The sequence below is a fragment of the Oxyura jamaicensis genome, chromosome Z (assembly GCF_011077185.1).
Source record: "Oxyura jamaicensis isolate SHBP4307 breed ruddy duck chromosome Z, BPBGC_Ojam_1.0, whole genome shotgun sequence".
NCBI classification, from domain to species: Eukaryota; Metazoa; Chordata; class Aves; order Anseriformes; family Anatidae; genus Oxyura; species Oxyura jamaicensis.
In genome coordinates, this window is record NC_048926.1 from 78,669,224 (window position 1) to 78,678,545 (window position 9,322).

A 9,322-nucleotide genomic window follows, 5' to 3' on the forward strand; every position below is an offset into this window, starting at 1 on the left:
TTTTTTTTTTTTTTTTTTTTTTTTAATAATTTCCCCTTTTTTATTTTTATGAAGAGCAGGATTTATTTTCGCGGCATTTTCCCCTCGATGGTATTTTCAAGGGCCTTAGCGGGGAAGAGACTGATTGCAGAGGGGAAAAGGCTGCCAAATGCACTAAGTCAACAATGAAAAGGGGGGTTGTTTGTTTTGTTAAATTGATCCAGTTCTAGAAATCTGAAGTGTTTCATTGTTACAAAAGGCAGTTTCTGAGGCTGTAGCTTGGAAGTTGATACTGTCCTTTAACTACCTCACAAACAGTTGTCCAAAGATTATGTTTATCTGTGATTTTTTTACTGTAGTGTTTGCTTTGTTACTTTTTTAACAGTGTTTTAAAACTAGAGATAAAGGGAAACTTCTTTGTAGACAAATACACTTTCTTTCAAAGATTAGATATTACTAAAATTGTCCTGAAAGTGTAAAAATAGCATTATTACATTGTGAATGACAACACAGACTAATATTGGACAGCAGAGATCTGGAGCTAGTGATAGCCAGTCGTTCAGTTTGCCACACATACTTTTTAGAAATAGGCTTAAAGCCTGTCACTTCTTCAAAAATGAGGCTGTATTTGCATCCAAAGGAGTTAACAACTCTATGGAAAAATAAATTTAGTGTTTTATGTGGAACTGGGATACTGTGGGGCTTATGCACCATATCGAAACTCCCCTGAAGTCCTTTGAAATCCAATGCATGCTGATGGGTTTTAGATGAGACCCTAAAATGGAAGCTCAGGCCCACATCAGCAGTAACCCAGATCCTATTCCTGCCTCAGACTTAATCTTTGGAAACGATGGAACTCCAATTCCCGTACTGGGCATTGCCTCTCTGTAAGGTATTCAAATGTTCTCATCATCCTATGAGAGCATTCCACCAAATGTATAAAGTTTATATATACACATATGTATTTTAGGGGGACAACAGTTGTAGTCAATGAGCTTACTTAAGTGTAGCCAAAGGAAGAATTTAACCTACTAACCTTTCCCCTGTTGAGATTTAGGGACTCCAAAAATGTGAGTCTAGACTTGCATGGAAGAAATGTATCAAGGATTTTGAAGTTCTTCAGTGTTAGTCAGAAGTAAGCAAGCAAAACTTTTGTCTCAGGCAAACCGAAAAGCTCAGTAACAAGTTTCAACTTTTCTTTTATTTATTTATTTTTTTTTTTCAGAAATATATTCTGACATAAAGTTAATTAGGTGAAATTTCAAGCTAAATGGGCTTTTTTCCTAAGCAAAAATATAAAAATAGATTAAATATGAGCTTAGAGTGGAAATTTGGAATCGCTTCCCCATCTTAATAGGGTTTAAGTACAGGAATGTATTTGAAGAACAATTTTGGAAATGTTGTCACTTTGCATGAACTGCTGTTCATCAGTCTGATTATTCTGCATCTTCATATGCCTCAGAAACATTAGATTTTTTTTTTTTTTTTTTTTTCCTTTAACAAGACATTTGGTGGAAATGTAATTCATATGGTATAATACAACTGTGACTGAAGTCTACCTAGATTAGTAAAAGCCTCCCCCACCAAGAGATGAAGTATCCTTGCTGTCGCTAAAGGCAAAGGGTACACCAAGGAGATGTGCCGTGATTTGGTGGGTCTTTGTCCTGAACAAAATAGAGATGGACCTGGAGCAGCTGTGGGATGCTTTAATGTGCTGTAGGGATCAGGTAGGTTGCTGCCAACTGCAAAAGACACCAAGAGTCCTTACTACTAAACTTCCCCATTGATCTTTTGGCATTACACACAACCTCTAGGGTTGATGAAGTGGAAGATAAATTTGTGTTTCATTTTTAATATATACAGTAGTAGATGGTTTAAACCTCTTCACCATTAGCTGAGTTAAAAGAAATTTCTGCTAGGACAGTTCCCCCTACCTCTCTCTACAAGAAATTTTCCTGAAAAATAAGCTTCAGAACTAGCATTGTTATAAATGCATGTAACTGCCTTTTTTTTTTTTTTTTTTTTTTTTTTTAATTCCTACTACCACATTTATTTGCCCATATAATTGCCTCCAGTGGAATAAATAGAATCTTCCTTTGATCTCCCTTCATTTTGGGAACCTGGGGGTGGAGGGGAATTATTTTTATTTTTTTTTTCAGCTCTGTATTCTCTATCCTTTCATGAAATGGTATTGCCTAAGGTATTGTGATATTTTCAGATATTTTGCCAAAAATCCCTCAACCCAAAACAAAAAATATGATTGCACCCCCTTACTAATTGTGTGATACTCAAGCATTTGTCTATCTTGCACTGCATGATGATGTGATACAGAAGCAGACAGCCATAGATGGCTAGAAAATGCTTAATTAAGTATTCTGCAGCTGCTACAAATTAGATCAGCATCTGCATCTGTGTAGACAATGAAATTCATGATAATTTTGAGGGCCAAGCAAAGTACAAATTTGTTTTGGATAGGCCCCCTAGCCACAATTCAAACAAAATTCAAATCAAACCTGTTCTAAGTATAGGAAAACAGTGGTCAACTCCATCTCCTGTTGCTGAAGGCCACTACGGTTCTTCGTCCTGGCTTCAGATGCAGATTCCAACATACCACAAGAAAGGCTGCTGTTATGGCATTCCTAGCTAGAAGAGGAAATGCCTTTTTTTAAAAAAATAACATATATATATATATATATATTTTTTTTTTTGAGAAGCAAAATTGTCAGGAGTTTTCTAGAGTAGACTGAGATATATTTCAAATAAGCACCCAGATTTTTGGACGTTTCTCTGAGAATTTGCATCTATTGCAAATTGCTTACCACTTTCTGTAACTGAAGCTTGAGTAAATGATATGCAAATTTAAAAGGTCAATCATCCTGTCTGTTATAACAGAGTATGCTGTATGATATTTGCAGCACAAATTGAGTATAGCACAGAAAAGCAATAGATTAGTGTATGGAATGAGGTAACAAAGATAACTCAGATATCAAGAGGTAATATGTTTGTGGATATCTTGAGAAAATACACTTTTTATTTTGTTTGTAAAAGTCCTCACTACTAAGTTCCTGTTTTTGTTTTGCATTTGAGCAGCTCCAGACACAAGAGTTGGTCTATAAATGCATCTCTTAAGCGTTTTCTAAGTGCTGCTGTAATACTAATATTTCTATTATCAAAACAATAATTAATATGAAATTTTATTAGCTGTTTTAGAAAGGCCATTTGAAAGTTGACAGCTCTTGTTGATTTGTGAGGAAGAACTTGTAACCTCCATGGCTGTAAAATGTTATTGCACAATAGTTGGGTCAGCCTTTAGATGTTCTTGTGCCACTTGTGTTAGTCTATATTAAAACTTCTATGAGCCTCCAGCTGTGATGTCATTGGTTATAACTCTTCCCGTGGAAGCACTTTAAATACTGAGGTTAAAAGAAAACTAAGCCTCAGAGGTCATGTTTGGATATGTACTTTGGTTTAGATGTATTTCATCTGAAGTTATGGTTGCTGTCGTATGATCTAGTTTGAGCATCTCTGCACAGCTCCTGGATGATAAGGACAGGTTTAAGTTCCCAGTTATGTTCTGCAAGCCCGCACCAATCAGCCCAGCTACACCTGGTTTCAACAATAATTTTATGGACAGCTACACTGACATGGTTAAAGGAGAGGAAACCTAGCTACTAAATTGGGGAAATTTCTGAACTTGGGGGTTGCTGTATTTGTCAGCCAAGTATGGACCACCTACACCCAACATCCTTTGATTTTTCAATTAGTCAGTTAATTTCCAGTCATATATATATTGAAATCCTTTGAACTGACCCATCAACTGTGTCACTACTCCCCTCCATTGTTGAACTCTTAATAAAGAGTTAAATGTTTCCATTCTGGTGGCACTAGCTGTTGTCCTTATGCTTCGTATCTATAGGAGCCTGTATGGCCCCTTTTCTCCAGTACTTCCAGACATGACTTTGTTGTCCTCATGGTGGTGACTCAGATAAGGAGTAAGGCCTGGAAAATATGAGTGTGTTTGGAAAGGAATTAGGAGGTTTTTTTTATATGTAAATGAGAGTGAAGGTTCTTTGGGGGTCTGGGTATTTAGAAGCAGTGAAGATGGGGAAAAAGGGCATGTGGGTGTAAATACTTTCAGCAGGACTATCACTAAGCAGGATAGATAGATTAAGAATTTCTGGATTAAAGTGAGATTCAATGAGTAATTCCTGCATCCTTTTTGTGGATCAAACCCAGCACTTCTCAAATGATTTGCAGAATAGTTTCTCTCAGGAATGGAGGGACAAGTGCTTCTTTGCTCAAAGTGGGAAACTGTTCCCTCGTGTTTCTTGGCCAGAATACAAATCAAAATCTCATTTCAATGAGGCTGTGTGTGCCTGAGATCTAAATGCTATCAAAAGCATAGTGGTTGAAGAGTGAGTGGCTAATGAAGTCAGACAGTGCAAGGACACATAATTAAATGGGTAGGTAGCCATGTCATTCTATGGGTAGGGACTATCTCCCAATATGCAAGTAGATTATTTCACAACCTCTTCTATTTTTCTCAGCATTGATAGACTCTTCATTAGCTTTTATAATTATTGCGCATGATAATAATTTGTTATTGCCAAACATTTTTCTGCATAATTTCGAACACAGGATATGGACTGATACTGGGAAAAAGGCTATTTGTGTATAGTTATATTGGATATACTTTATTTTGCTGTCTCATGACAGCACATAAGACAGCAAAGGAAAAAAAAAAAAAAAAAGGAGAATGCTGCAGATACCTATAGCACAAATCATAAATCATACAAACCATTGATTTTGTATACTTCTGTATCATTGTTGGTATAGCAATGAAGGAAAGTAGAGAGTGAGAAAAAACTTACTGGGGGAGAGCATTTATCTTTCTTTCTTTCCTTTTTTTTTTTTTTTTTTTTTTTTTTGTTAAGAACAAATACAGAAGGGTTTGTTTTGCTGAATTACTGGTTAACTGCTGTGTATTATACTAATCACCTTTTAATTTTTTGTCTTGATAGATGCTGTCGTGTTTCAAGGTACAGCACATTGAGTACATTAACATTAGGTTGAGCTTCATATACTGCAAGCACAGCTTTTAAGATGTATGTATTACTAGCATTACTATACATATATACATATATTTATATTTATATTAACAAACAAAGCAGTAATTTCTGTTTCACTCATTCTGTGCAGTTATTTTACATGTTTCTAGCAAACTGATATGCCCTAGCTTAAATCTATGTGTTTATCTTTGTAAGCTGTATTTATTGAACTTGATTTAGAACTCAGTATGTGTAGAGTTGCATTGTGCTTCTGTCTTTTTTGAAAATTTCTTTAATGGTACTTCCAGAACTTGCTACATAATGCTAGTTGCTTTCAAAGGAACAAAATCTGATTTAACCATGAAATAAATTGTCTGTGCTTGCACTGGAGAAGAAAACTTGGTTAAGGGTCTGTGTATGTTTCAACAAGGGAGAGGGTTTCAAGGCCAGCCCTCATTACCTTGTGCAGGGTGAACTGGGATGAAATGGGATAGCAGGGAGGAGCTGTGAGCAGCTGTGGGGAGTGGCATAGGGATGCCAGGGGTGTCTCCATGTGTCCCACAGGGACCACAGAGGGGTGCAAGGGTGGGCCACCTGGCAGCCACTGCAGCGGCCTCAGAGTTCGTGAGGCAGCCAGTGGAGGCAGCGGCTGCTTGCAGTTGCTCCTGGACTGGCAAAGAGGAGAGTTCCCTTCTCCATTGCTCCTTAATGTGCCTCTGTTCTTCACTTTCAGGGAGACGTTGTGCAGAATGATTACTAATGGATTTCTGAACAAAAAGTGAGTTAATAAAAGGCCAAGAGAAAGTTGTATACATTTGTAGAATTAGGTTTTGTTTACTCTGAAAAGGCCAAATCATTATAAATGTAAAGTGTATATACACATATATATGTAAACACACACTTTACATACATAAATTCGTAAAAGAAATATAAAATGGAAAATACTGATGTTTTAAGTGTGGACTTATAAAGTAGTTCTAAGGCAACTCAGCCTACTTTTATCATTTCTATCATGCAATTTCATCTTTTTATCTAACTTCTAAGTGCAATTTCATTGCCTTCAGTGGAAAGTTTCCTGTTTTCACCAGTGTAAGTATAGGAGAACAAGGCACAATATGCTTTGAGAATACCATGCAGCACTGTATGAAAAGCCTTGAATTAACTTTTGAAGAATGCAACATGGAGTCACTAAATCATATTTTGCAAAGCTTTGTGGTTAAATCTTGTTTTATATTTTCATGCGCTAAGGAATAGCTAATATAGATGTCTTCCTGACACTAGATTTTGGATTTACTGGAAAAAAAAACAAACATGTGGTTGAAAGCTGGGTTCAACTGTAGCTTTTCAAAATAAAAAAGATAAAAAGATAGTTGAAGAATAAACTACGCAAGTTAACAAAATAGACAACTGAGAAGAACCTGGGAGCAGACGGGATGTTGATCTCTTAGTTAAAAGGGAAGATCTGGCATGGAAATAAATACATAACCAAGTATTTTAGGGTTGATTCAGCTTCTTGTTGAAATAGTAGTGAAGTTTTAGTAAAATAAGTAGGTGCTTTTTTTTATATTTTTTTTTCATTTTTTTTCTATTTTTAAAAAAATCTCTCAGTGTTCCTTATTAATAATAGAAATATTTTAGAACTTCATTGAACACGCTTATCCCTGACAATGAGAAAAATAAGAAGCAAAAAGAATAATAAAGGGCACACATTTAAATTTGGTTGTTTAAATTGCTTAATATGTAATCTCCACCTTTTGCAATGTTAAACAATCTTTTTTCTAGAAAAATAAAACACTCTGTTTTGGAGTTCCATTTTAGAATATATATATATATATTTCCCAAATACAGTGCAGAATAGACTAACTTGCTAGGAATTTCTTGAAATTACCCAGGAGTTTTTCACAGTAATTACTGTTTCTGAGCCTTTAAAATCAACACAGTAAAATGCTGATGAGATTACAGTTCACGGAAATAAAGGCTCTAAAGCAAAGGTTATGTATTTTCCTTGGTTAGTGTAGCACGTACAATATCTAGTTAACTCTAGAAACTGCCCTTACTATTTATAATCTTCTGATTTAACAGCACATGGTTTTAATGGCTGTTTAGGGGATTTAGTTTCTATACTACAAATGTTATGCATGAAACAGCAATTTTTTACAGGCATTGCTTAGTTCGAAGGTAGTCCCTTTCATAGTTAATCCAATGAAGTATCTTGGATATTTAGATGTTTACTTTATGCTTTTCCTAGTAATGTTTTATTCTATTGGTCTCTTATCCTAAGACACAGTAGGATATTCTTGTACGGAATAAAGTTGTGATGATTTTCATACAGCATGTTCCAGAAACAAAAATGATCTCTGCTGGTCTTTTTCTGTCTCCCAAAGTGAAGAAACTCCTGATCTACCTCTAGATGTTGGTGTTCCCTGTCAGTTTTATTTGTCCCACACCAAGTAGTCTATCTTAAAAAAAAATAAATAAATCAGGGGATGCTTGAAAGGGCTTCGGATATTATTATCTGGTCTAATCTTTGTCCATTGATGATAAATCATTATTCTGACATATGGGGAATATCCACTACAGAAATAGTATTACAGAATAGTAATACAGAAACTGTATATTGACATACGATTCCTTTCTTTCTCCCATTAGTGTCTTCTATGATGTGCATGTGAATTGTGGATGTGGAAACTGTTTACTCAAAAGTTTCATATGGTCAAGTTTTCTCTCTGTTTACTTGCTTAAATAAATGTTTTCAATTTAACACAACAATTTGTAATGAATACTGTGAAACAAAGTTAAAAGAATGAGTTCTTGAAATAGAAATCATAATAAAAATGCTTTTCTCCCCTCCAAAATATTTATTTTAACATGTGGTCACATTTTCCTACATTTTCACATTAATTGAAATCTTATTGTTCTAGAAGAATAAACCTTCTTCCCTTCCTTTAGTTTCCCAGCTCTTACAGAAATTAAAGAGCACACACGGGGACATAATTTGTGGTTTTAAAGTAAGTATAATTGTGTAAATTCATAACAAAAAGCATTATGCCAAGGCAGTACTCTCATAAAGACCATTTTGTAATTTACCTTTCCACTTTAATGAAAGGAAACAGTTTCTTCTGATAATCTTCTGGTGACTGAGTTTTATAGAATGTTCTAAATATTCTAAATTTCACTCCTTTTATTACCAAGTAATCTTCTATTAATGTTCAGAAGGAGTTTCTAAGGTTCTGGAATGGCAGCTGAAGCTTCAGATATTGGGAACCGTCTGGAGACAAACAAACCTTCCTATTTATTTGGAAATTACCAGGAAAATTCCTGTATTTTAAAGGAGGTAGTTTAGGGGGGGAAAGGGTACAACACCAGTGCTGTGGCTCTTGGTGTTCCTGTATGTAATCTTCTATGCTTTTTGCATTCAGATTCATAGAAACAATTTGAAAGAAACAGACTATAAATATCCAGTCACTTTCAAGAAACTTTTCTTGGCAGCAGAAGCTAAAATCAAGCACCATATCAAATAAAATGCAAAGCATGCTACAAAGCTTATCTGCTTTCTCTTGAAGAAAGCTTTGCGAGCATAGCTGCTAGCCTGGAGCCGAGTCACCCAGTGCTGCGGCAAGCAGAACCACTCTAAAGACTTAAAATCTTTTTAAATCATTTTCTCTATTAAAACTCACCAGTGCCCTTCTTCTGCTTCTCCAGGAAGTTGTACCCGTCAGCACCTGCTGAGGGCTTCGTTGATCAAACCGGCAGGTAAAAAATAAAAAATAAAAAAATCCCGTAGAATAAAGCCAGACCAGCTGGCTTTGAAGAGAAACCCCCCAGTTTGGGTTGTGTTTGCCTCACTCACCCTCTCCTCGTCAACCCTGGGCTTTTTCTCCTTTGGTTGTTGACCTGTAGGTTGCGTGATGCGGGCGCACAAGTGTCTGGCAGGCTAAGGTGCACCTGCCTCTGTCACTCCCGAGTAAATTTAGCTGTAAAAGGTATCACTGACAAGCAGACCTTTGTCAGCGCTGGCAAACGAACACAGCATTGCTGTCCCCCTTCAAAGTCCGCTGCGAGTTCAAGTGGAAAATATCAAATCGGTCGTCTTAACCAGGAATTGCTTCTTCGAGAAGAAAAAAGGCCAAATTGCTTTCACATGGCACAAAACTTTCCTCCTTTACATAGATATTAAAATTACATTCCAAGAATAATCTCTGAACAAGACTGGGTTTTGTTCTATTAATTGTGGCTGGAAGGAAACTTTTTAAATGGAAATACAGCATACACATATTTCAATTCAGGTTATTAAA

The 9,322-nt window shown here is 35.9% G+C and overlaps 1 protein-coding gene across 4 annotated transcripts in view; it reads right to left on the minus strand.

Moving 5' to 3' along the window:
* MEF2C (myocyte enhancer factor 2C) overlaps window positions 1-8,869 on the minus strand; it is a 143,463-nt gene extending 134,594 nt beyond the window's left edge. For 2 of the 4 annotated variants that reach the window (XM_035310351.1, XM_035310347.1), the window contains exons 1-2: window positions 8,705-8,869; window positions 2,493-2,622 (exon numbers count right to left, since the gene is read on the minus strand). The gene's annotated coding sequence lies outside the window, so the exon portion shown is untranslated. The remainder of the gene's footprint in view (window positions 1-2,492; window positions 2,623-8,704) is intronic. The other 2 variants (XM_035310348.1, XM_035310346.1) reach the window with 1 other exon arrangement.
* Window positions 8,870-9,322: the final 453 nt, after the last annotated feature.